Consider the following 25,554-nt stretch of genomic DNA (forward strand, 5'->3'; position numbering starts at 1 on the left):
TATTGGTTAGAGTGTTTTGTCACAGCAATGAAGAAACAAACTAGAACACATGGTCATGCCATTTTCTTCCTTATGATGGTTTGGCAGTTCCTTCATATCATTCAAAATAAAGTCCAAAGTGCTTAGCTCAGTATATGGCCTTACATGATGGGACTCCTGACTGCCAGTTCCTGTGACTCTCCCTCAAGTAATCCCCATTACAGAAATGCTTCTCTGGAGGAGTTCGACTACTTCATAGACAGCCTTTCTTTCTGACTGATAATTATCATCACACATTTTATTTTCAGATTTAAAAATAAACATGATTTAGAAAGATGAAATAGTTCTTCAAGGGTTACATATTTTAAAGGGTTTCTTGCTCAATTTTTCTTATGTTTTAAAAAAATGTATTTTATGTTTATTTTGTGTTTTACCTGCATGTATGCAAGTATACCATGTACAAGCAATGTCCACAGAGGCCAGAAGAGGGTGTTGGATCTACTGGAACTGGAGTTATGGATGGTTATTAGCTGCCATGTGGGATGAGAACCAAACCCAGATCCCCTGCAGAAACAGCCAGTGCTCCTACCACTGAGCCATCTCTCCAGCCCCTATCTTTCTTATGTTTGAATTCAACAGTCCAGAAACAAATAAAAAAATTTATTATGCCTTTTCTTATTTGACTGTATATTTTTAAGGCTTGAATTGTTACACCTTGATTTTAGGGGGAGTTTTATATTATTTACTGACTTCTAAGTAAGATAAAGATTTACTTTTATTATTACACACACACACACACACACACACACAGACATACACACACACAAACACGCATATATGCACATCCTCCTAACCGGTTATGACATTTCATTAGCTCAGTATTTTATTCTGATTATAAATATTGGTTGAGTAGTTACTTTGACTACAATAATTTTATTGTGTTTTTAGAAATTCATTTCCTTTAACTCTTCTAGATAATATTATGAAGACAAGTATATGGATATCTCTTCAAAATTCTGTTTTCAATTATTTTGCATATATTCCCAGAATCTCTTTGAGTTCTCTTAGGCAGTATCTTCAAGGCCTACATTTGTACAGAAAGGCAATTTTCCTTTCACTATCCTGTTCCTCAAAAAACCAATTCCAAAATTGGTTGTTTAAATAATGCATCATGGTTTCTGTAGATCATGAATCTAAGTGCAACTTAAGTTGGGTATTCTGATTCAGGGTCTCAGAATCTCCATTTGAGGTGTCAGAAGGATCTTCAATCATCTTGAGACTGGGAGAGACGTTCTAGCCTCACTCACATAGTCGTTGGCAGAATTTGGCTCTTTGCAGGCTTTTGACCTGTGGGGTTCTCAATTTTTCATTCATGTTGGCTAAAAGACACCCACAATTCTTTGCCATGTGGCCCTCATTATCAGTGAAAAAGTAAAAAGAGTCAAATAGTTTGTCTTTCATAACCTAATCTGGGAAATGATATTTTATCACCTTGTTCATGGGCTATTAATTATAACCAAGTCTTTTGGCCCAACTGACATTAAAGGCAGTGGAATTATACAAGGGTATGAATACAAAGAGGCAGGGATCATGAGGACTTACTTTAGAAGCTTCTCACCATCATGAATACTCATAGAACTTCATAAAAATGTATGAGTATTCACTTATTATTTTCAAGTTAATATTTTTCAAAGTGTATTAATGTGCTAGTCACTCTTCTAAGCAATTTGCATACATTAGCGTGTTTGATTCACATAATAGCCCTAAGAGGAAAGTACTATCCATTGTCACCTCTACTTTGCATATGAAATATCTCAGAATTTAAATTTAAGTAATTTAAATTTAAAAGCTCAAATGATCTGCTGAGGACTTAACAGCAAGCACTCAGTTAAGGTAGCATCTGAACCCATGCAGTCTGTCTGGCTCTAGTCTGCTCTTCACCACCATCACATACCCTTTCTTACAAAAAAAAAAAAAAAAAGAACACCAGGGAGGAAAAGATTTGTAGCTGGAGCTGGACATCATGAAGTGCCCATTAATTTGAGAGCAATTTCTTTCCTTCTGAACTTTCCAGGGCAATACTATAAAAAAGACAAGATGATAAATATCCCTTTGCTAACTTTAAATTTCTATAACCATTCTTTTCCTGGGAAAAGTTATGACTGGAGAGATTTGAATAATGTGCCCTAAGTCACCACACTGAATGTTGCTTTTTTATACTGTATCATAAATATTGATTCATATTATTAATCACTCATAAGAAATACAATTAATGTCTGCTCTTTCTGAGCTCTTATCTAGCATTCGTATTGCTTCACTGACTATGGTACTCTGAAAGATGATTTTCATTCTATTTTCTTGAGACCAGAGGCCACACAGCCGTTCTGAGTGCTTGAAATATCTGGATTGAATCCTGTAAAGCCAGTATATTGCTTTGTGACATTAGAAATTCTGGAGGACAAATAATGTTTTAAAGTACCTTGATAGAACATTGTCAGGCCTTATGGCAGCTAGACATGCCTCTCTCCCATTCCCTTTAAAATGCCTGTGGATAAGAAAAGAATTTAGGGTTACCTCTTCAGAGGGGGGAATGTAGGAGTAGCAAAAGCCCATGAAAGAAAGAAAGAAAGAAAGAAAGAAAGAAAGAAAGAAAGAAAGAGAGAGAAAGAGAGAAAGAAAGAAAGAGAGAGAAAGAGAGAAAGAAAGAAAGAGAGAGAAAGAGAGAAAGAAAGAAAGAGAGAGAAAGAGAGAAAGAAAGAAAGAGAGAAAGTAAAAAAAAGAAAAAAGAAAAATGAAAAAAGAAAGAAGAGTACACTAAATTGTCAGAAAAAAGTGATGGGGAGATATGGGAGGTGTTGGAGGGGAGGGAGTGGGCATGGATTTGATCAAAACACCTTATATGCAGGTATGAAATTCTCAATAACATTTTTTTTTAAGTTAAAAAAAATTACCTGTGGGTGGGTGCAGGCCTTTAATCTAAGCACTTGAGAGGCCAAGGCAGGTGGATCCCAATGAGATTGAGACCAACTTGATCTACACAGCAAGTTCCAGGCCAGTTGGGGCTACCAGGAGACTCTGTCTCATAAAAAGATCAAAATAGCCGGGTGTGGTGGCGCATGCCTTTAATCCCAGCACTCGGGAGGCAGAGGCAGGTAGATCTCTGTGAGTTCAAGGCCAGCCTGGTCTACATAGTGAGTTCCAGGACAGCTGGGGCTACAGGGAGACCCTATCTCAAAAAGACCAAAAAGGAATAAGATAAAATAAAATGTACTGATAGCATTGATTTCCTTTGTAAGTACTTATATAACAGCATTAAAGATTTATGAAAACAACAACAATACTACCAGCATAATCTTTTTTTTAAGATTCTTCCATATTTTGGCACAGATTTATAGTTCATTCTTTTTATTATTTATAAAAATAAAAATGCAATTGTATAAATGTATAAAGAGCGATTTGTTCACCTAGTCACGTGAAAGTAGGTAAGTATTTCTAGTTTGTGGCTATTTGGAAAAACCACTGCTATTGACAGTGCATCCATGTTGTGTGCATAGGTTTCACTGCCTTGGTTTAGCAGAAATCTGAGAGTGGGGTTTCTGAATCGTGTGTTCAATGAGTATTTAGCTTGATAGGAAACTGTCAAACTGTTTGGCCAAGGTTGTTGTAGCATTTATATCTTGATAATTACTAGTCGAGAGTTCTAATTACTCTAAACACTCACCAACAGTTGACTTTACCAAGCTATTAATCCTTAGTTTTACGCATTGTAGTAAATGTAAAGTGGTATCTTGTAACCTGTGTTTCTCTCATAATAGTAAGCAATTTCCATGTGAAAAGTGGCTATGGAATATATTGTCATGAAGGGTCTTATGTTTTGAGGGATTTCAAAATCCTTTGGGGGGAGGAGGTTGAGACAGGGTTTCTCTGTAGCTCCAGCTGCCCTGGAACTCACCATGTAGAAGAGGTTTACTTTGATCTCACAGAGATCTGTTTGCCTCTGCTGGGATTAAAGGCGTGCACCACAATCTGAGCTTCAAAATACCTTTTGAAAATCAGTACACTTGGGGACTGCAAAGCTGACTCTGGTTAAAATTGCTTGCCGCTCTTGTAGATGACCAGAGTTCAGTTCCCAGGGCCCACACAAGGTGGCTCAAAAATGCCTGTAACTCCAGCTCCAAGGAGCATATTCACACACAGACACACACATACATGTAAATAAAAACTAAAACATTTTTTGGTAAAAATTTTATTAAATTTTTGTGTATTTCATACAGAACATTTTAATCAATCTTAATCATTTTTATACCCCCTTCCCCATTGGCACCCTCCCATAGTCCCCCACTCCACTGGAATTTATACACTCTGTCATTTGTGTTAAGGCCTATTGTGTCAATTTAGTGTCCCCAGATGTTCCTCAGTGCAAGTTCATCCATGGGGTCTAGGCAGCCTATCTAGAGTCCTTACCTTTAAGAAGATCAGTTCTTCCTCACCCAGCAGTAATCAGCTGCTAGTAATTCTTTAAAAAAAAAATCGATATACTTCAGGATGCATCAAATTAAGTAAACTTCAATATTTGGTAACATTAAATTTTCCATTTCCCATTGAAGGATTGGAAGATGGTAGACATGTGGTAAGGCAAGAATATTAAAACAGTACTGTCTGTGGTGAGCCTACACACATTCAGTGCCAAATTCTTTAACTTTTAGAAGCGAGGGTATTCATAGTCTTACATCATATCTTAGCAACCGGAAGCCCGCCTTCCACCTTCTTCTTTTCTGGAACTGAACTGTGATCCTCTTTCTCATTGTCTAGTATCAGACCTCCAGTCACTAGGCATTAGGACGGAAGCAGGCAAAAAAGCATTTGAGCATTTTCAGGTGGCTTACCAAAAACCAAAAATTCCACACAACATTTTTATTTTTAGATCACAGATCAGATTTTTTCCATTTCACCACACCTTCCTGCAAGATCAGAAGAGGGCATTAATTCCCCTGGAACTGGAGTTATGAACAGAGATGGCTCAGTGGTTGAGAGCACTGACTGCTCTTGCATAGGACCCGGGTTCGATTCCAAGCATCCACATGGTGGCTACGAACCGCCCTTAACTCCAGTTCCAGGGGAATCCGAAGCCCTCTTCTGACCTCGACACTGTACAACATGGTACACTGACATACATGCAGGCAATACACTCATACACATAAAATAAAAATAATAATATATTTAAGAAAAAAAATATCCCCTCAAACTGACAAGTTCTTGATCTACAGGTCGTGTTTGATATTCTAGATTGTCTCCAAAAGTATTATCTTCCAACTCATTTCTTAAAAATCACTCTCCGACAAAGATTTCATTTTATTCGTTCATAGTCAACAAAGATCACACTTTTCACTTCATTGAACCGTCTGGGACGTTTCCAGGGACAAGGCCATCACTCTGCACATTCTGGAGATTGTTGTCCCTGTGATGCTTCCTAAATTCATTGAAGTATGCTCCCTCTGGGAAAACTAGACTCAAGGAGAGAAGGGAGATACAACTCAGTATAATACATAGACCTAGATTACAACCTAGTTCAAGTAGACCAGATTAAAAAGAAGACATTTTGAGACAAGGGAACTCTGACTAGGGTCTAAATACCAATATCATCACTTCTTCGGCATGATGGCGTTAGGATCATGCAAAATGTTCCCACTGTTCAGAAATAGCAAGTGAAAGAAGGGATATGATCTCATGTCTGGGTTTTTTTTTAAATGCTTCAGCAAGGGAAAAAGAACCACAGATGAAACAAGTGACAAAACATTGATAAATGTTGACTCTGGCTAATGAGTTTGGGGCATGAGTGTTAAGTCTTTACTTTTATAAATGTTTACTTTTTTTGTAACAAAAAAATCTAAAGGCTAGGGATGTAGCTCAGTTGCTAGAAGGCTTGCTTAGCATACGTGGAGCCCTGGTTTGATCCCCGGCTCTGCATATATCAGGTCTGGTGGTACAGGCCTGCAATCACAACACTTACAAGGTGGAGACAAAATAATCATCCTCAGCCACATAGTAATTATGAGGCCAACCTGGGCTGCAGACTCTGTTTAGAAACCAAAAGAAACAAACAAACAAAAAAAAAAACGTAAAAAATAAAAACATCCTGTAAAAATACATATATTTTAAATTTAAGTACTGAGCCATTCAATTTTGAGCCAAATGACCATAAGCTTTTCTTCACAGGAAGAAGTGACATTTGTTTTCATTTGATTTTCAATCCTTTATTTTGGCATCACTTCTCTCCTTTTCAGCCTATTAGAAAAACCTTTAGAAAAGGTTCACCAACTAAAAAGTCCTGTGTGAAAAGGATTTTTTATTTATTGTTTAAGAATTCCATACATGTATACAATGCATTTTGATCAAATCCACCCTCTACTCCCTCCTCTCTACCTCTTCCCATACCACCATCATTTTACCCTCCCATTTTATAATTCAGCATTATGACATCCCAAAGCTCCATTGTGCTGCCACAATGCTTGACTATACCACCACAGCACATAATTGTGACATAAAAACAATCCATTGTGATGTCACAATGTTCTACTGTGTTCCATCACAATTCTCCATCATGCACATCAGAATTTTCCATTGTTCCATCCCAGTACTGAATTTTGCCCTCACAATGGTGCATGTGACATCACAGTGTTTCATCCTAAGGCTAAATTATGCCAGCACAATGCTCCACTGTGATATCACAATACTTGCTTGTGATGTCACAGTGCTCTCTTATGCCATCATGATACTCAATTGTAATTTCCCAATGCAGAATTTAGACAACATGATGCTCTATCATGACATCATAATTTAGAACTGTAACATTACCATACTGAATTATGATGACACAATGCACCATTGTGCCATCACAATGCTCACAAAACTTAATTGTGACATCATAATAAACTACTGGGCCATCACTAGGGCAGTTGTAACATCACAATGCTCCAATTGCCATCAGAACTCTCAATTGTAAAATCACAATGCTCTGTTGTACCATTACACTGTGGCATCACAAAGGTAATTGTGACATCACAATGCTCCATTATGCACTATCAGAATGTTCCATTGTTCCATCCCAGTGCTAAATTGTGTACTCACAGTGCTCCATTATGACACCATAATGTTCCTTTGTATTATTACAATATTATATGGTGTCAACTCAATGCTTCATTGTGCCATCACAATACCTACAATGTGACATCACAATGCTGAATTTGATACTACATGCTCCATTTTGCCTTTACAATGCTCAGCTGTGGAATCACAGTGCAGAACTAAAACATCACCATTCTCTGTTTGACCATCAAAATGCCCCATTGTGACATCACAATGTTTCAGTGACATCACAATACGAATTGTTGCATTCCAGGAACTGTTACATTGAGCCGTCACAGTGCCACACTGTAATGTCATAATGCTTAATTGTGACATGGTAATACTCTATTGTTCTGTAACAGTGATTCACTTTGATCCATTTTTATATCACCATGCTCCAGTTTGACATCACAGTGACTTATTGTGGCATCACAATGTTCCATTATAACATCACAGTGCTCCACTGTTCTCAATCACAGTGCTTAATTGTACAACATCAGAATGCTCCATTATTCTACCTCAGTGCTAGATTGTGCCGTTAAGACAATGCTGCATTGTACTTTCCAAAATAAAAATTATTAAAATATATAAAAATATGAAGATTATCCTACCAATTTTGAGTTAATTTTTATGTGTATGAGTGTTATGCCTGCATGTATGTAAGTGCATCCATGTCGTGCAGTACCTGCAGAGGACAAAAGAGGGCATCAGATCCCCAGGAACTAGAGTTATGGACAATTGTTAGACACCATGTGGGTGTTGGGATTTGAACCCAGGCCTCCTGCAAGAACAGTACTCTTAACCACTGAGCCATCTCTCCACCCATATCATACCAATTCTTAAAAGCAGAAAATAAAAATATAATTAGGAAGATAGTAACTAAAGGTAAATTTCCACAGAAATGATGTAATCAATGAAACCACACACAGAAGTCTCCTTAAAATGTCTCCCAGAAAACTATCACAATGTCAGAATTTGTGTATTTATCGAGTGGGGTGAGGTTGAAGACTAGGGATTTCCCAATTAAGCTTTAATTCATAATCAGGCTTACTCAGATATAAGTTTTTTCTTCTTTTCCATATTAAAATTGTATTACGAATTGACAATGTATAGTTATATATGTTTATGGGGTACAAAGTAACAGGATTTGTGAATATGTGAAACATACAAACATTAAATAAAACTTATTAACTTATCCATCACCTCAAAATTTACCATATTTTGTGGTAAAAATGTTGGAACTGACCCTCTGAGCATTTTTGAGATGTATTACTAATGATACTTACTATGCTATGTAATAAATCTCAAAAACGTAGTCCTCTGAGATTCTGTAGCTTTTGAACATCATCTTCTCTGATCTTTGTAACCACTGTTCTTTCTGCTCTTCTGAGCTCAGTTCTTTTAGATTCTACTTTAAAGTAAGAACATGAGGCATTTGTCCTTTTTTACCTGCTTACTCTTTATTTTAGTTAACACACATTAATAAATGATAATGAGGCTGAACATACATACATTTACATACAAGCACATAGTGTACATTGATCAAATTCAGCTTCCTTGACCACCCTCCTCCCTACTTCCCATCTCTAGTAACCACTATTCTTTGAAGCCAAACGTTTTTAACTTCCATAGATGATGGAAATTATGTGGTACAAGTTCTTCTTGTACTTGCTTATTTCATTTAAAATAATGTTCTCCAATTCTATTATGCTATAAATGACATAATTTCATTCTTCTTTATGCAAGAAATGTGTGTGTGTACGTGCATATATATCACATTTTCTTTTCTTTTTTTTTTCTCTTTATCCAGTCAAGCTATGAATCCATAGCTTCATTATTATGGATAGTGGGATAAAGAAGTCTGTGCAGATATCTCATTTCCTTTGGATATATACTCAGAAGTGGGAAAACTGGAATATGTTAGATTTGTTTTTTATTTTGGAGGAATCTCCATATTTCACCATCATGGCTATGCTAACTTACATTCCCACCATTAGCATATAATATTTATCTTTTCTCCCCATTCTCACCAGCATCTGTTAATTTATTTATTTTCCATAATAGAGTCTCACTAGAGTGAGATAGAATTTCATTGTCATTTTGCCTTGAATTTCCTTGATGGCTAATGATATTCAGCATATTTCATGTATTTACTGGTCATTCTCTTTTGAGACATATGTATTCAGATTATGTGTATTTTTAATTGGATTATTTGTGGGAAGTGTAGTTTTTTTGAGTTCCTTGCATATTCTACATACCCTTTGTAAGATGAGTAATATTTCCTACTATTCTGTACACTGTCCCTTCTCTCTGTTGATCGTTTCCTTTGTGTGCAGAAGCTTTTTAATGATGCCATCCACTTGTGTAGTCTAGTTTTGCTTTTTTGTTTCTTTTTGTTTTTTGCTTTGTGTTTTACTTTGGGGATTCTGTCCAGAAAATTTATTGCTTGTAACAATGTTTTGAAATGTTTCCCCTATTCTTTATTCTTGTAAGTCTTACATTTAGTTCTTTGATCCATCTTGAGGTGATTTTGTTTTACAGTACTGGACTTCAGGCACACTGGGCAATAACTCTAGCACTGAGCTAAGTACCTACCTTTAAGTATTTTGTTGGTTGATTGGCTGGCTGGCTGGTTGGTTGGTTGGTTAGTTGGCCTTTTTGAGACACAGTCTCCCTGTAGCCCTAGCTGGGACTAAAGGCATGGGCACCATGCCTGGCTAAAGTGTTTTTTTTTTTTTTTTTAAACCAGAGCAAGCACTTCTCCATAGCACAATAAAGTTATTTTTGAAAATACAGACTCTATGGGGCTGGAGAGATGGTTCAGCGATTAAGAACACTGTTTTTGCAGAAGACTGGGTTCAAATCCCAACACCCACATGGCAGCTAACAAATGTCCATAACTCCAGTCCCAGGGGATCTAACAGTCTCTTCTGACCCCTGCAGGCATTGCACGACACGGGTGCACTTACCCACATGCAGGCAATACATACATACACATAAAATAAAAATGATAAATAAAATTTTTTAAAAAGTTTTAAAAAAAGGAAATGCAAAGTCTGGACTGTAATTCTATAGTAATGACAGTATCAGAGGACTGCTCACAGCTGCAGACTAAATTACATAATATTAGCACACAAATCCAAGGCACAACAAAAATTGTGAAAAGCAGGCAAAATTGTTAAAATATCACCACATTATCAAAACTTCTCTAATAATGCATCAAATCAACGTACAAATACGTGAATCTACATGAACAACAACAACAACAAAAACCAGGCAAGAAGGATGCTAGATGACCTGCTTCTGGATTCAGTCTCTGCCCTGTTGGCTGCCTTCAGCACGTGACTTCTCCTGACCACATCTCTGACGAACACTGTCTTCATCGCTAACTCATCATTTGCTCTTCAGTTGTGTGCATTTTAGAATCCATCTCTATTATTGGGGTTTTTATTTGCTCACTTCAGTTTTATAGACATTGTAAAAAATCAGGTTAATATAGGCTGAAGTCTTTTAGTAACATTTCCAAATAATCTTCAGGTCACTATGAGGTGACGTCCAGAGCCTGTGGGGTCATGGGTATCTTTGTTATTCTTTCTTCTCTTCAGCCAAACCTGAATCCTGCCCAGATATCACCCTATCACCAGGTCTACACTATGTTTTTACCACTGTCTGTAGTAGCAAGGTGCCATTCTAAGACTACTAAATTTGTGGAGAGAGGTTTGGAGGATATAAAATTTTTCTGTGGCCTCTCTGCACTAGTGGCACTAAGTCTTCTGTGTTGAGCTATTATTTTCTTCTGATATCAGGATTCAAATTCCTCCATGATTTTACCTTAATTTTTCTACTTCATTGATTTCCTTTTACTTCTAGGTTCCTCTGTGGTTCATTTGCATAAGCATGGATTGGGGGAGAGCACTTGTTCCATTTATTTTACTTTCTTTGTTGACATATAAAGGAACATATTTTTCCATTGTGGGGGTGTTGTTTTGTGTGTGCTGGATAGCTTTAGTGTCAACTTGACACACCTGGGTTGAGGGAGCCTCAATTGGGGAATTGCCTCTATTGGACTGGCCTGTGGCCATGTCTGAGGGGCATCTTCTTGATAAGTGATGTGAGAGGGCCCAGCCCATTGTGGGTGGTGCCATCCCTGGGCAGGCGGGCCTGTGTTACATAAGAAAACAGGCTGAGCGGGGGCCAGCGAGCAAGCTAGTAAGCAGCGTTCCTCCATGGCCTGTGCTCCAGCTCCTGCCTCCAGGTTCCTGCCCTGAGTTCCTACCTTGGGCTCCCTGATGAACTGTGACCTGGGAGATATAAGCTAAATGAACCCTTTCCTCCCCAAGTTGGTAGTGGTCAGAGCATTCTGTCACAGCAGTGAAGAACAAACTAGGACATTGTGTTTTGAGACAGGGTTTCATCTAGTCCAGGCTAGCCTCAAACTCACTACGTAGTCAAAGATGACCTTGAACTTCTGATCCTCCTGGGCCCTCCCCAGTGCTAGGATTATAGGAAGGCACTAACACACTTGGTTTTATACAGTGCTGGAGACTGAACCCAAAGTTTTATGCATACTAGAAAAGCCCTGCACCAATGAACCAACATTCCCAGACTCAAGGTAAACATTTTCTAATTTCAAATGCAGAGACTATTTTAGAGAATCTGTCAAAATTTTGTAGATGTCCCTTGGGAGCTGGCTGATTATCAGATATAAGTCCATCTACAAAGACTCCTATCAGCATCACCCGAAGAAATAAAGATACCTTCAAGCACATCCAATGCAATTAAAACTGTTGCTTTTGAAAGATATGGGAAGTTAATCACTAAGAATGCAATGACTTCATAAGCAAAACTGAGAAAAATGAAGAAAGTTTCCCTTGTATCCCTTCATGGAAAGCAGGGATACAAAAGGAATGGAGCCCCTGTTTTTACAGCCACCACAGACGGAATTGTATAGCTAACAAGTAAATTCACTACCAACTGGAAGATGAGTCAAAAGGAATAGAGAAGAAAGTGGACAGGTGAGGGCTGGAGAAACAAGACAGTGACAGAAACATCCACATGAGCTAGCATAGGAGAGGTGTTTTAAAGGCTGCATGAATGCAGACTTTTAGAGATTGGAAAGACTTTTTAGAGAAAATAATTGTGAAGACCTCTGTAAAGTATGCTATGTAAACTCTTTCAATAAAGGTCTATATTATTCCTTGAGGTAGCTAGAGTCATACTTATGTTCTATTTCCTCTGACTCTGTACAGAGGCTTGGCCACTAGGGCCTTGGCATCTATTCAAAATAATGGTGAATAAACAGTTTGTCCAGGTGCAAATTAGTTTTAGTCTGTTTGCTTTTCTAAGTCATCAAATCCTGGCACTAAGTCCCTGAGTACTTCATGTGTACCATTGAACACAGCATTTATGAAGTGGGTTGAACATTATAAGTAGAGGGGGCTCTGAAGTCAAGTGTGTTTGAGATGTGCAGGGTTGTGTAGTTTTTAATATGAATGCTTTGCTGTGGAATTTCTTGGAGCCTTCACTATGCAAGTGTGCACTATGAATTCCCAAGAAGACATGGCATGTCACATTACTCAGATTTGCCCACAGGATCCTTTCTCTCAAGGCATCTGCTTTGAGAGGATACTGCTGTTTCATAGAGCAAATGCTGAAAAATGGTCCAATATTGCCTAACTTGGAGTTAGAATAGGGACTTAATGCACAAGTTCAAAGGCAATTTTTTCAGTTATAATCAAACAGCATCTTGCAAATATATTCATCTTCACATCACAATCTAGAAACAATTGATTTAACCATGAAGATACTACCTGTCATGTGTATCAAAATACATGACAATAAATATACAAGTAATTTATCCCAAGGCTTCTTGTATTCATCCCCCTTTGTGGTGTTACTTGTGGTTGGACTCGAGATCATGGATGCTCTATGAGGGTAGGAATCGTACCTGTTCCTTTACTGAGTCACAATACATGGTGCAACTTAAGATGAAAAATCAAGATTCAGTAGTTTAGCCACTGGGAAAATGTGGCAGAAGCAGACTTACAAATGAACACATATCTGAATGTTTGACATTAAATATTTTTGTGCTTTAATTATCAGTACCACCCCCAACACGCATGCTCTTTTTCTCTGTACTTTTTCTAGTACTAAATATACCTTGGAAGGAAAATGGGGCAAGAAACCTAAGCAAAGTGGCCTTGAAGTCTTTTTCCTCTTTGTGCCAATTTAAAGAGTACATCATTGATTAAGAACTTAAAACTAGCCTTAACTAGTCCTACGCTTGGTTCCTAATTAGTTTGTTCAGTAATTAGCCAGGATTTCTGCTCCTTCTTTTTCACAGTTCTATGTTTCTTAAACGTAAAACACAGCATCCTTCAGGCTTCTTTGCTTTTGCAAGTCAGGAAAACTTTCCCTGTCATCACATTCTGAAAGCACTGGGAAGGTAAACTCTGTTATCATATCCTTATATATGAAGGTCCTTAACTTAATCCAGTGGTATTTTGCCAAGTAAACAATTTACATTCTATTATTTCCACTGGAAAATCCCCTTTTCACATTGAAGAATTTCTGAGTAATAAAAAGTTACGATGATAGAAATCCCAAGTTCTTCCTAGCACGGTACTGGGGGTTTCAAACTTAATAATGGGGTTGTTATTTGTGTGGCCAAGTTGATAGCACCAATACATCAAACTTACAACAGAAAAATTAGGAAAAGTAGTTCTATCAACAGCCCCATTGTTTCTGCTTCTCTGCTTGCTCCTCCCATCTCTGCCACCCCTAAGAGCATTGGCCCCCCTCCAGATCCTGCCCTTGCGGTCTCCTCAGCCTTGCAATCCATGCTCCTGAGCATTTAGCTTCTCCTTAGCAATGTCCCTCATGGGCTTCCTTTTTTTTTTTTTTTTTTTTTTTTTTTTTTTTTTTTTTTAGGTTTTGTTTTTAAACTCCATTAACTGATCACATACTTCCTTTCTTCTCAAGTTTCTGGAATAGAGATATTACCTGTCATGTATATCAAAAGGTAGATTTCCCTTCTACCACCCTATCTCAAAACCAAACCAAGAGGTAAGATTGATATAATTCTATCTGAAGTTTCCGACCTTAGCTATAAAATATGTCAGTTATCCCCTAGACAATAAGACTCGGTGAGAGTGATATTATGAATATGCGTAATGCTTATTTCATACAACTGCCTCTAATTCCAAAGAGCTTGTCCAGTCTTCCTCATTCTGGGATGAAATTTCAGGCACACCCCAGGTGTGTGTCTGTCTGTCTGTCTGTCTGCATGTATGTTCAAGTGTGTTCAGGTACACATGTACATGTGGAGGCCAGAGGTCAATACCAGGTATCTTCCTCTATTATTCTGCACCTTTTTTTTTTTTTTGAGAGAGAGTCTCTCACTGAACCTGGAACTCACCGATTTGGCTAGACCAGCTGGCCAACAAACCCCAGGGATCTACCTTTTTCCACCTCCCCAGTTAAGGACTGACACTGTCATACCTGGCTTTTTATGTGGGTGTTGGAGATCTGACTGAGGTCTTCATGTTTGTACCACAGGCACTTTACCAACTGAGCCATTAATGAATAGTTTCATCTTTGGTTTACTAAATAGTTAAATCTGAAGAAAAACACAACTCTCCCCATCCATTTACATTTTGGGCTTTTTGCTCTACTTCCTCCTACTATGATTGATTAATTATCATTTGTAGGGAAAGTCAGAGGTAAAAGTGGAAAATTTTTAAAAAGTAGAGGTCTCATGACACTGGTACCATGAAATCTTTGTGTTGTCTGCCCAAAATCTGGCTCTTTTTCTTCTAGTACTTTTGTGAGTTTTGGGGAGAGCTAGCTGCACTCTTGTAGCAAGTGTCATTGTCTGAAGGCTGCACATGACATGGTTCTCAGTACCAGAATTCTGCTGGTGTCCCTGTCTTTGACCTTCTCATCATTCACAATCCCTCTGCAGCATGAGTGAATACAATCATACACAAAGTGTAAGTGAATGAACACAGCTGTGTTCCAATAAAACTTTAATGACAAAAACAAGTAACAACAGGATTTTGTCCATGAGCATTTTAGTTGCTCTAGATCACTTGGGGGAGTTTAAATACCTCATGAAGGTACTTTGCTCCTTTTATTTCAACTGGCAGAGCCCATTTTAATATGATCCATGGTATCAGATCTACAAAGTGTCTGATCAGCTAAACACCCTGTCCAGCCCTCTAAGGGCCGTCACTGACCCTGGGCAGGCTCCTTGGTGGCATTACACCATCCTGCTCTTTACCCTTCTCTGTTCACCTGATTCAGCTTAACTAATTGTATCGTTTTAGACACTTCCTCACGCCCTGGACCACAATCTCAGCTTTGCCATCCTGGGTTCACTGACCCCTTGACCATCTCCATGTTTCCCAAGTCTCTGGAAATAGAAAGATGTGGGACTGTTCCTGCTTCAGGACCAGCAAAAAGTGCCAGTGCAATCTCACAACCATGAGGGGAGTTGTTCCACATACAGAGACCCCTCGAGTTTTATCAGGGGCCTGAAACAAAGCCCCAGGCTTTTCTCATCGAGTACCGGCTTCTTAGTCCACTGTCACCACTTAAAATAGTCATACGGAGTCAGGCCTGTGACGATTTTTCTCTCTCAACCAGTACTCTGGACCTCTCTCTTATTTTTCAGATGGTAGGGACTACCTTTTGGAACTGTCCAACTTAAAAGCACTTTGTATTTTGGTCAATACAGGTAGACTCTATTCAGGTAACACTATCTAATATGGTAGCCACATATGGCTGCTGAAAGCCGAACTTGAAAATGTCTAGTGCTGACAAGGAACTTTTATTTTATTTTATTATTTTATTGGTAGATTTCTCATATTTAAAGGTAAGGGTGGCAAAAATGTAAAATAATTTCTGTTAAATACAACTTTTTTGCTTTAGGCTGTTTCATTTCATCACAGAGAAATCCAGCATCTAAATTAGTATGTGCTGGAAGAGTAAAATACTCACTGAATTTCAAAGACTCGTGTAAAATATTGCATTGGTACATTTGTATTGATCGCCTATCAAAATGGTTCAGCTACATTGACCTAGATGTATTCGTAAAATTTGTTTCACTCATTTCCTTTTATTTTTTAACGTTTATTTATTTATTTTGTGACTCTGTGTGTGTGTACACATAGGTGCATGTATGTGTGGGGGCATATTTGTGCCACGGCACACACATGGAGGTCAGAGGATAACTTGCAAGAATTCTCTCCTTCCACCATGTGAGACTTGGGGATCAAGCTCAAGTTGTCAGGCTTGGTCACAAGCCCCTTTTCTCACTGAGCTATTTCTCTGGCTGTGTTACTTTATTTTTTATGTGGCTGCTCTGTAGTTCTCAAGTCTTCCTGCAGCAGACCCTCAACAGATTTGCATTAGTGATGATTCTGGTTATAAATAGCTTCAGAATACAGAGTTGGATTGGAACTTTAATATAGACTGGGTTTCTAAAACAAATGAAAACAGTCTACTAAATTGGAATTTGGTAATAGGATTATAAAATGAAATGCCTTCCTTCATTTCAGTGAAAACCAGTAGCTTAGTATCTGGGGAAGATTTTGTTATTATCTACTCTTTTTAATGGTATTTTCGATACTGCACAATTACTAGCAATAAAAAGGAAAGAAAAGACGATTAATGTAATGTCCTTCTTTGCAGAGGTAGGGTAAAATGGAATTGTGTTTCTCTCCTTTTAGAATTCACTGGGAGCTAACACTATCTTCCAAGTAGAAATAGAGGCCAACAGGTCAAATCATTGGCATTTCTAGAAGGAAAACAACTAACATTTCAAGGGCTAAGCTGGGGTCCTAACAACTGTAAGTCTCATCATTCTTCAACAGTAAGAGTGAGTGAGCCATGCTTTACCATCATCTACCTCATCTGTCAAAGCAAGTCCTAGAAGCATGTTTCAATTCTTAATTTTATCTTTGAGTTTCATCTTTGAATATACCTAAGTGGAGAGGAGAGAGGGAGAATCCCATTTCAATTTTAATAACCTCTTATCAGCCACTAGTACAGGGAGAGGGTCTTGTGGTTGATAGCTTCGATTTTGAATTTGTAGGTGAGTCTGGCTTACCTCCAAAGTGTACAGGATGGAAAGGGAGAAAAATAGAAACTTTACTGTAGAGAAACCTGAAAAACTCTCAGGCAGGTGGTCACTGTCAGGTTGAGGTCTTGGTATAGTGTGTGTGTGTGTGTGTGTGTGTGTGTGTGTGTGTCTGGGTAGAGATGAGAGACGGAGTCTGTGTGAACATTTAGTCATATATACATACCTGTGTGTGACATGGGTACAGAAAATGGTGCCAGGATAAAGTGAAAATGAAAGTGGAATTTCAGAGCAATTTGAGTTGCTCTCAGAAGCCGATGAATCTGGCTTGCCTCCAAAGAATTTGGGATGGAAGGGAGAGAAAGAGTCACTTTATGGTGGAGAAACCCAATAAGCACCCTCAGGCAGGTAGTCTAGGTGAGCAGTGATAATTCATGTTTATAGATTTTGCTCTTTATGTCTGTGATGTCTTCATAAGTATCCATAAACCCAGGCTAAGTATGAAAAGTATGCCAAATGAGAAACAGTCTACAAAATGCTTAAGCAGTACTCCTCAAAGCTATCAAGATAATGAAAGATAGAGAAGTTTGAAAATAGTCACAGGCAAGGAGAGCCTTGATGGAGAGGACACCCATCAATGTGGTGTCTGAGTGGGATCCAGGGAAAGAACACAAAGTAATCGAAGCTAAGAAAACTGAGCAAACTGTGGACTCAAGTGAATGCACCAACTTGGCTCATTTATTGTAAAAATGATCATAATAATGTAAGATGTCAATAGGAAAGCAGGAAATGGGATTATGAGAAATCTGTTCCTAAAGATTTAACAAAATTATTCCAAAATAAAAGGTTATTAAAAATAAAGGGAAATGATGCTGTTTGCACTATTGTAGGCCCTTAATACATTATTAAAGAAAATGGAGTAAATGACTTGTTATAGGAATTTGTAGGGAGAAGGTCCTTCAGCCTGTGCTTGGCACTACCTTATAACAAGCACATTTGAGGGCCCGGAGAGATAGCTCAGGAGTTAAGAGCTCTGGCTGCTCTTGCAGAAGATCCAGGTTTGGTTCCCAGCATTCACCTGGCAGCTAACAACTGACTGTAACTCCAGTCTAGGGAATCAGTTGCCCTCTTCTGGCCTCCACAGGCATTGCATAACACAGGTGCACTTACATACATGCAGGCAAAATACTCATACACATAAAATAAAAAAATATAATAGACCAAAAAATTTTTTAAAATAAGAACATTTTAGGTTTCATGTCTTAGTAATTAAATACTCCCACAAAGTCTGCTTTCTCTACCCTCAAACAAAGTGGGTAAATCTAGGACTCACTTTGAACTCAATCTGATAATAGCTTTATTTTGGCATGGACTGTCAATTCCAGTACTATCCTAAATTCACTGAGTTTTGTTGTTGTTGTTTGTTTGATTGATTTTGTTTTTGTGAGACTGGGTCTCACTATGTAGCCCATGAAGGCCTCAAAATCCCAGTCCTCCTGCCCAGACTCCCAAGTGCTGAGATTACAGGTATGCCTCACCGTTCCCAACACTGACTTTTCCTGACAGAAACAACTTTCTTTATATAATAAAAATGTCACCAAACTTCAAAGCTTGAGTAGGAATAGTCAATTCTTAATGATCTAACCTCTTTCTAGTTACAAAGTAAACCAATTGGGAAAGAAGCTCTCAACATGTAAAATAAAGTGTTTAATATGCTAACCACATTTTTCTGTTGTTTTCCCTCAATTTACATAAGTTATAAATTGGCTACTAGGAGTTTCCAATAAGAAAGTAGAACCTCTGTAACTCTTGCTTCAATTATGCCTTTAATTATAGAATGGAAAACTAGAAATTTTTTCAGAATATGCTTCATAGTGGATAATATAATAATATACTTTTGCAGAGGATTGCCTTCAGAACATTTAGTTATTACAGGGACTGAGTACAGTTTTAGAGATGGAGTACCAAACATCGTAATAAGGAAAACAGTTACAAAAACACGGAGCCAGCATGTACTACGTTCCAGGCCTTATGCTGAGCACAACAGATGTGGGCTCTGTCTTCAGTGCAGAGTGATGTTAAGCAAATTTGTGTCAGATTATGTAACCAATTTGACTGAGCAGTCTCAACAATTGAGTGTAAACACAACCATTTTATTTTTCCAGTAAATGTTTTTGACTCTGTTAATCTTTCTTGTTACTGGGTTGCAGGATGCTTAATAGGCTCTTAGTCCTAAGCCATAATTTGCTGTCTTTTTCAGTTATTAAATCAGAATCTTTTTACTTATTACTCAGCTCTGTTTATTTTAGGACTTCAATCACTTGCTTGATCAAAGCTCCCATTTCTTCCCATGTAGCTAGATTTACAGCTTAGTAGAGTATGAATGTTTGTGTTGGGTCTTTCATACCACACCCACTTTTTTAGATTCACTCCTTCTAGCTCCAGCCCAGAACATTAGCAAAGAAGTCTGGTTATGGGATATCCCAGGCAATACTGATATTTCTTTTCTTTTGCAGCCGTAGCAGATACCATAACTGACATGCTGTAAGGAACCAGTGCCCCAACTTGCTTATCGATGAGGAATTTATTCCAAGTAGCTTTGGTGGTCTCGGAAGAGATTCTGCCACATCTCCCAGCTGGTGGCCCTTTGCCATATTCCCCTGACATGTGTACTCCATGGTGGGAGAGTAAGCTTGCGAACCCCAGATCCTGACTCTGCTCTATGGTCCCAACTCTGGAGTTTATGGGCACGAGCCAGATCTGTCTTCTGGACTTATCTGTAAACAGATGTTTCCAACCCAGGCTGACATGATCCATACCATCTCTTCTGAGACGTTTCTCATGGCCTTTCCCCTTCTCCATCACAAGCAAGTCAATGAGCCCAGTGGCAGGGAGCACACCTTATTAGGAAGTGAGACATCAGTCTGCAGACATATTCCCTAGCCAACATCTTCATCGTGCCCTACTTCTTGGGCTTCTGGAAGAATCCAGCAAACATACCCCAACCCTATAAAGAAAAGAGAGGAGGGAGGTATTTCTTGTTGCTGTCCTCAAACAGCTATTCATTACAACAGCTAATTAAGTAACAACCCTTTGCAGACCCTGAAAGATGTCTGAGGGGCTGGAGAGATGGCCTATCAGTTAAAAGCCTTTACTGCTCTTGCAGAGGACTTAAGTTTCATTCCCAGCACCAGCATACAAGTTCACAGCTGCCTGTAACTCCAGCTCCAGGGGATCTGACATCCTCTTCTGGCCTCTGAAGGAATCTGCGCTCATGTACACACACACACACACACACACACACACACACACACACGTAATTTAAAAGAAATAACTTTTAAAAAGAAAAGAATTGAAAGGTATCTGAAGCTAGCAGACCTCTAGAAAGAAAGTATGGGAAATGAAGGTTAAATATACATGAAAGTATATGGGCCAGGCATGGTGGTACACGCCTTTGATCCCAGCACTCAGGAGGCAGAGGCAGAGGCAGGCAGATCTCTGTGAGTTCAAGGCCAGCCTGGTCTACATAGTGAGTTCTAGATCAGCTGGGGATATAGGGAGACCCTGTCTCAAAGACAAAACCCCAAAATAAAAGCGTATGGGAAGCAATCTAGAAAGAGTATCTACTTTGCAAGATCTATTACAGCTGAACATATCACCTCCCCATGATCCAGCAATTCTGTCCATCAGCACATCAACAAAAATGAGTATGTACACACTCCAAAAGGTACAACCAAGCTGGAGAGAAACAGTAGAAAAACAGCAGAGTGACTAAGTAAATTATGGCATTAACATAAAGGAATATTTTACAGTGAAGAAAGAAACCCCTACTTAATGCAACATAAATAAAACTTAAGAGATCTAATATCAGAGGAAAGGAGTCAGAATCAAGAAAAATACATAATGTATGATATCATTTACAGGAAGCTGAAAAGAGGAACTGTTTAAAGATGGTACCTAGTGTCAAGATAACAGTTACTGCTGTGGGGAGAATGGGAAGCAAATACTGTTCCACTTCTAGGTCCATGTGCTTTCATTGCAGGCTACGTTTATAATCCACACATTTCCTATGAAGTTGATGATTTATACTTCAATAGAATATTTACTGAAAACAAAAAGATAAGGTGCTTCCTTCTAAAGAATCAAAAAATAGTAGCTATTACATCAATACTCTTCCCAAAGAAAACAATTTAACATGCATAGCATTCAAAGTCAGTGCTAACAGCCAGTGGAGCATAACTTACTCAGAGCAAACTTCTGACTTATTTTGTTCATTTTTGATCCCCCACATTCAGAAATTTTATTTTTTTAGTTTCATAGTTTTAAATTTTAATTTTCCAGTTTTTCATTATTCAGCATATTTTAAAAACTAATTTTTAAAAGTTGGCATGCAAAGTGAGAGGTTTTATTACGGCATTTTTTATACATATGTCATTCATGCTTATTCATCTCACATACACATACACAAACCCACACACATACACACGCACTTGAATCTGGATACTACATGTAAGAGAAACATGCAGTATTAATCTGAGTCTGGCTTATTTCACTTAACATAATACTCTCCAATTCCATCCTTGCCTGCAAAAAATCATTTCAGTTTTAAACTGAAAATACGTGCCACATTTTCTTGATCCATTCATCAGCTAAAGACCATCTAGGATATTTCCATTTCTTAGCTCTGATGCAGCAAACAAACATGGATGTGCATGTGTCTCTGTGATATATGTTGATTTAGGGTACTTTGGATATATATCCGGGGGTGGTATCACTGGATGGTGTGGTAGCTCTACTTTTAGTTTTTTGTACTGATGAGGGCTGCACCAGTTTACATCCTACCAGCACTGCACGGAGGTTTCTCTTTCCACAAATCCTTCCAGCATTTGTCCTTTGTTCTCTTGGTGATAGCCATTCTGACTAGAATGAGATGGACTCTCATAGCAGTTTTAATTTGCATTTCTCTGATGGCTAAGGACACCAAATATGTTCAAATATTTGTTGACTATTTGTATTTCTTCTCTTGAAAACTGTTCATTAGATTATTTATTCTTTGATTAGAAAATTTATTTTTATTTGGTGCTTATTTTTGCAATTCTTTGTATATTCTAGATATTAGTCCTCTGATGAAGAGTTAGCAAGATATTTTCCCAATGTGTAGACTGTCTCTTCACTCTGATGATTAACTTTGCTGTTCAGAAGCGCTTTAAATTTCATATAATCCCATTTGTCAATTCTTGGGATTATGTCCTATTATTGGAGTCTTTCTCAGGAAGTTCTTATGCCCATATTTTGAAATGTTTTCCTCTAGCATAGTTTCAGGCTCTCTTTTTTTTTCCAGTATATGTTTTAACACTTTTGTCAAAAATTATGTGGCTAGTCAGGTGTGTTGGTGCATGGTGATTATCCCAGCACTAGGAAGAGGCAGGAGGATCTGCTGCAAGTTTGAGGCCAACCTGGTCTGCATAGTGAGTTTCAGGTTGCTGAGGCATACAAAGAACTACACTGTCTCCAAAAATCTCCCTCCCAGACTAGCTCTCCCCCCGCAAAAAAAAAAAAAAAAAAAAAAAAAGGAAAGAAGGGAGGGCGAGAAAGGGAAAATCAGGTGACTTATAGATGGATAGGTTTACTTTTGGATCCTTCCATTTTCCCCATTTATCTAGATGCCTGTTTTTGCTCCAGTATCAGACAGTTTTTGTTACTATAGCTCTATGGTATAATTTAAAACCAGGTTTCGTGATATTCAGCATTACTCTTTCTGCTTAGAATTGTTTTGGCTATTTGAAGTCTTCTGCATTCCTATATGAACTTTAGGATTTTTTTTTCTAGTTCTGTGATGAATGTCACTGAAATTTTGATGGGAACTGCATTAAATATGTAGAACACTTTCAACAATGGAGCTATTTTTGCAATATTCTGCCAATCTGTGAGCATGTGACATCTTTCCACCTTCTAATGTCTTCAATTTCTTTCCTTAATGTTGTAAAGCTTTCATTGTAGAGGTCTTTAACCTTCTTGGTTAGGTTTATTTTTGGTTAGGTGTTTTTTAAGCTATTGTGAATCAACTTGAGAGAGAGAGAGAGAGAGAGAGAGAGAGAGAGAGAGAGAGCACATGCATGCCACAGCATGTGGGTGGAGGTCTGAGGACGACTTCCAGTAGTTGGTTCTTTCCTTCCACCTTGTTGAGGCAAGGTCTCTCTTGTTGTGTCTACTGCTGTGCAGCATATTCCAGGTTAGCTGGCCCACAAGCTTCCCACAGGAAATCATCCTGCCTCCACCTCTCCTCTTGTCATAGGAATGCTGAGATTAGAGATGCATGCAACCCATCAGCTTTTTACTTGGGTTCTGGAGTTCTATTACAGGTCATCAGGTTTATCTTGCAAGTGCTTTTAGCAGCTGAACCATCTCTTCAGTCCTCTTAAGATTTAATTTTAATTTTTATTTATTTGTATGTGTGGGGGGGCGGGTGCCCTCAAAGATCAGAAGAGGGCGTCCGATCCCTTGGAGCTGGATTTAGAAGCAGTTGTGAGCCACCCAAAGTGGGTGCTAGGAACTGAACTCTGGTCCTTTAAAAGACCAGCAAGTGATCTTAACTTCCAAGCCATCTCTCCAGTCCCAACAGCTCTTTCCTTAAATAAATAAATATAAAATGTGTGTAATGTATATATGCTTTCTCAACAAGTTTTTATTGGCATATAGAAAAGCTTCTGTTTGCTTTGTGTTGATTCTGTATTCTACTTTTCTAAAAACTATCAGTTTGAAGAATTTTCTGTTGGAGTCTGTAAGGTCTTTTAAGTACAGGATTATGTCACCTGTAAATAGGGATACTTTGAATTTTTCTTTCCCTATTTAAGGCTTTTATATCTTTCTCTTGTCTTATTATCCTAGCTAAGACTTTAAGCATTATACTGAATAAGAGCAGTGAATGTGAGCATGTTGTCTCATTCCTGATTTTAGAGGAATAAAAAAAATTTCCCCCATTTAGTATAATGTTGGCTGTAGGTTTGTCATGTATAAACTTTAATATATTGTGATATGCCCTGCTGGTCCTATTTTCTTCAGGGCTTTTATCATGAAAGGATGCTGAACTCTGTCAAAGACCTTTACTGCCTCTATTGAGATGACCATCTGATTTCTGTCCTTAGGTCTATCACGTATTGTATTACATTTATTGCTTGAACAAGAACTTTAGACGTGTTAGCACAATTAGCAGAACTTTGCAAGGTGTTAAATAATACCAGTTTTATATTAAAGTCTTCAGATGCTTCAAAGAGAAAGTCAGGTTAAGCCCAATAATAGCTCATCGTGTTCACCTGCAGGGAATCAAGGCTGGGAGTTCGTCCTGACAAAGTGAGACAGCTCTCATTATTGTGAATATAACTGTAACTCTTATTTAAAATTTCCACACTTTGTTATAAATTCATTTTATTATATTTCTAGTTAGCATACCAAATAATGGATTTCACCGTGGTATTTTTATTTTCATACACGTATCATTGTTTGTTCTTACCAGCCCCTTCCATTGTTATCCCATGTTCCCCCTACAAAAAGATTATAAATAGAGCTATTTTGTAGGTAAACTAATATGCTAAAATAGTTAACAAATAAAACCTTATATGTATTGTCATTTTAATGATTTCTAACTTCTCAACATCCCAGTTGTGTGTGTGTGTGTGTGTGTGTGTGTGTGTGTGTGTATGTACATGCTCATGCACTGGGAATTGAACTAAGGGCTTTACCAAGAAAAAGAAAAAGCTCTTACTAAGCAAAAGCTTTTACTGAGCAAAAGCTCTATCACTAAGTTCCATCTCTAGCCCAAATTAGATATCATACATGTTTGCTTCTATCATTGTCTGGCCTAATCTATGACAAATACCTGAATTTTTACTCTTCATTTCTTTTAAAAAATATTTGTTGTTTTTATTTTATGTAAGTGTATTGCCTGCATGTATATAAGTGTATCTGTGTTGTCCACTGGCCATGGAGGTCAGAAGAGGGCATCGGATCCCCTGGAACTGAAGTTGCAGATGGCTGTTAGCTGCCATGTGGGTGCTGGGAATCAAACCTGGGTCCTCTGCAAGAACAGCCAGTACTCTTAACCACTGAGCCATCTCTCCAGCCCAGCCTTTCATTTCTGAAGCAATTCATCTCTAACCCTCTTCCCCCTCCTACTACAGAAGAAACCACACAAAGCTGTCTACTGTGGTACCTCAATGATGAGGATGCTGAGAAGAACGTTCAAACTTCCATGGCTTTGCTCCAGTTTTTCCCAGTTTGAAAAGTATTTGTCCAATGTTGGGAATTAGTCCATCTTGGTCAAAGGAAAATTAAAGATAAAGAGAGAGGAAAGAGTTGAGGATGAGTCTATA

This window comes from Nannospalax galili, unplaced genomic scaffold, assembly GCF_000622305.1.
Source record: "Nannospalax galili isolate Female #2095 unplaced genomic scaffold, S.galili_v1.0 scaffold440, whole genome shotgun sequence".
In the NCBI taxonomy this organism is placed as follows: Eukaryota; Metazoa; Chordata; class Mammalia; order Rodentia; family Spalacidae; genus Nannospalax; species Nannospalax galili.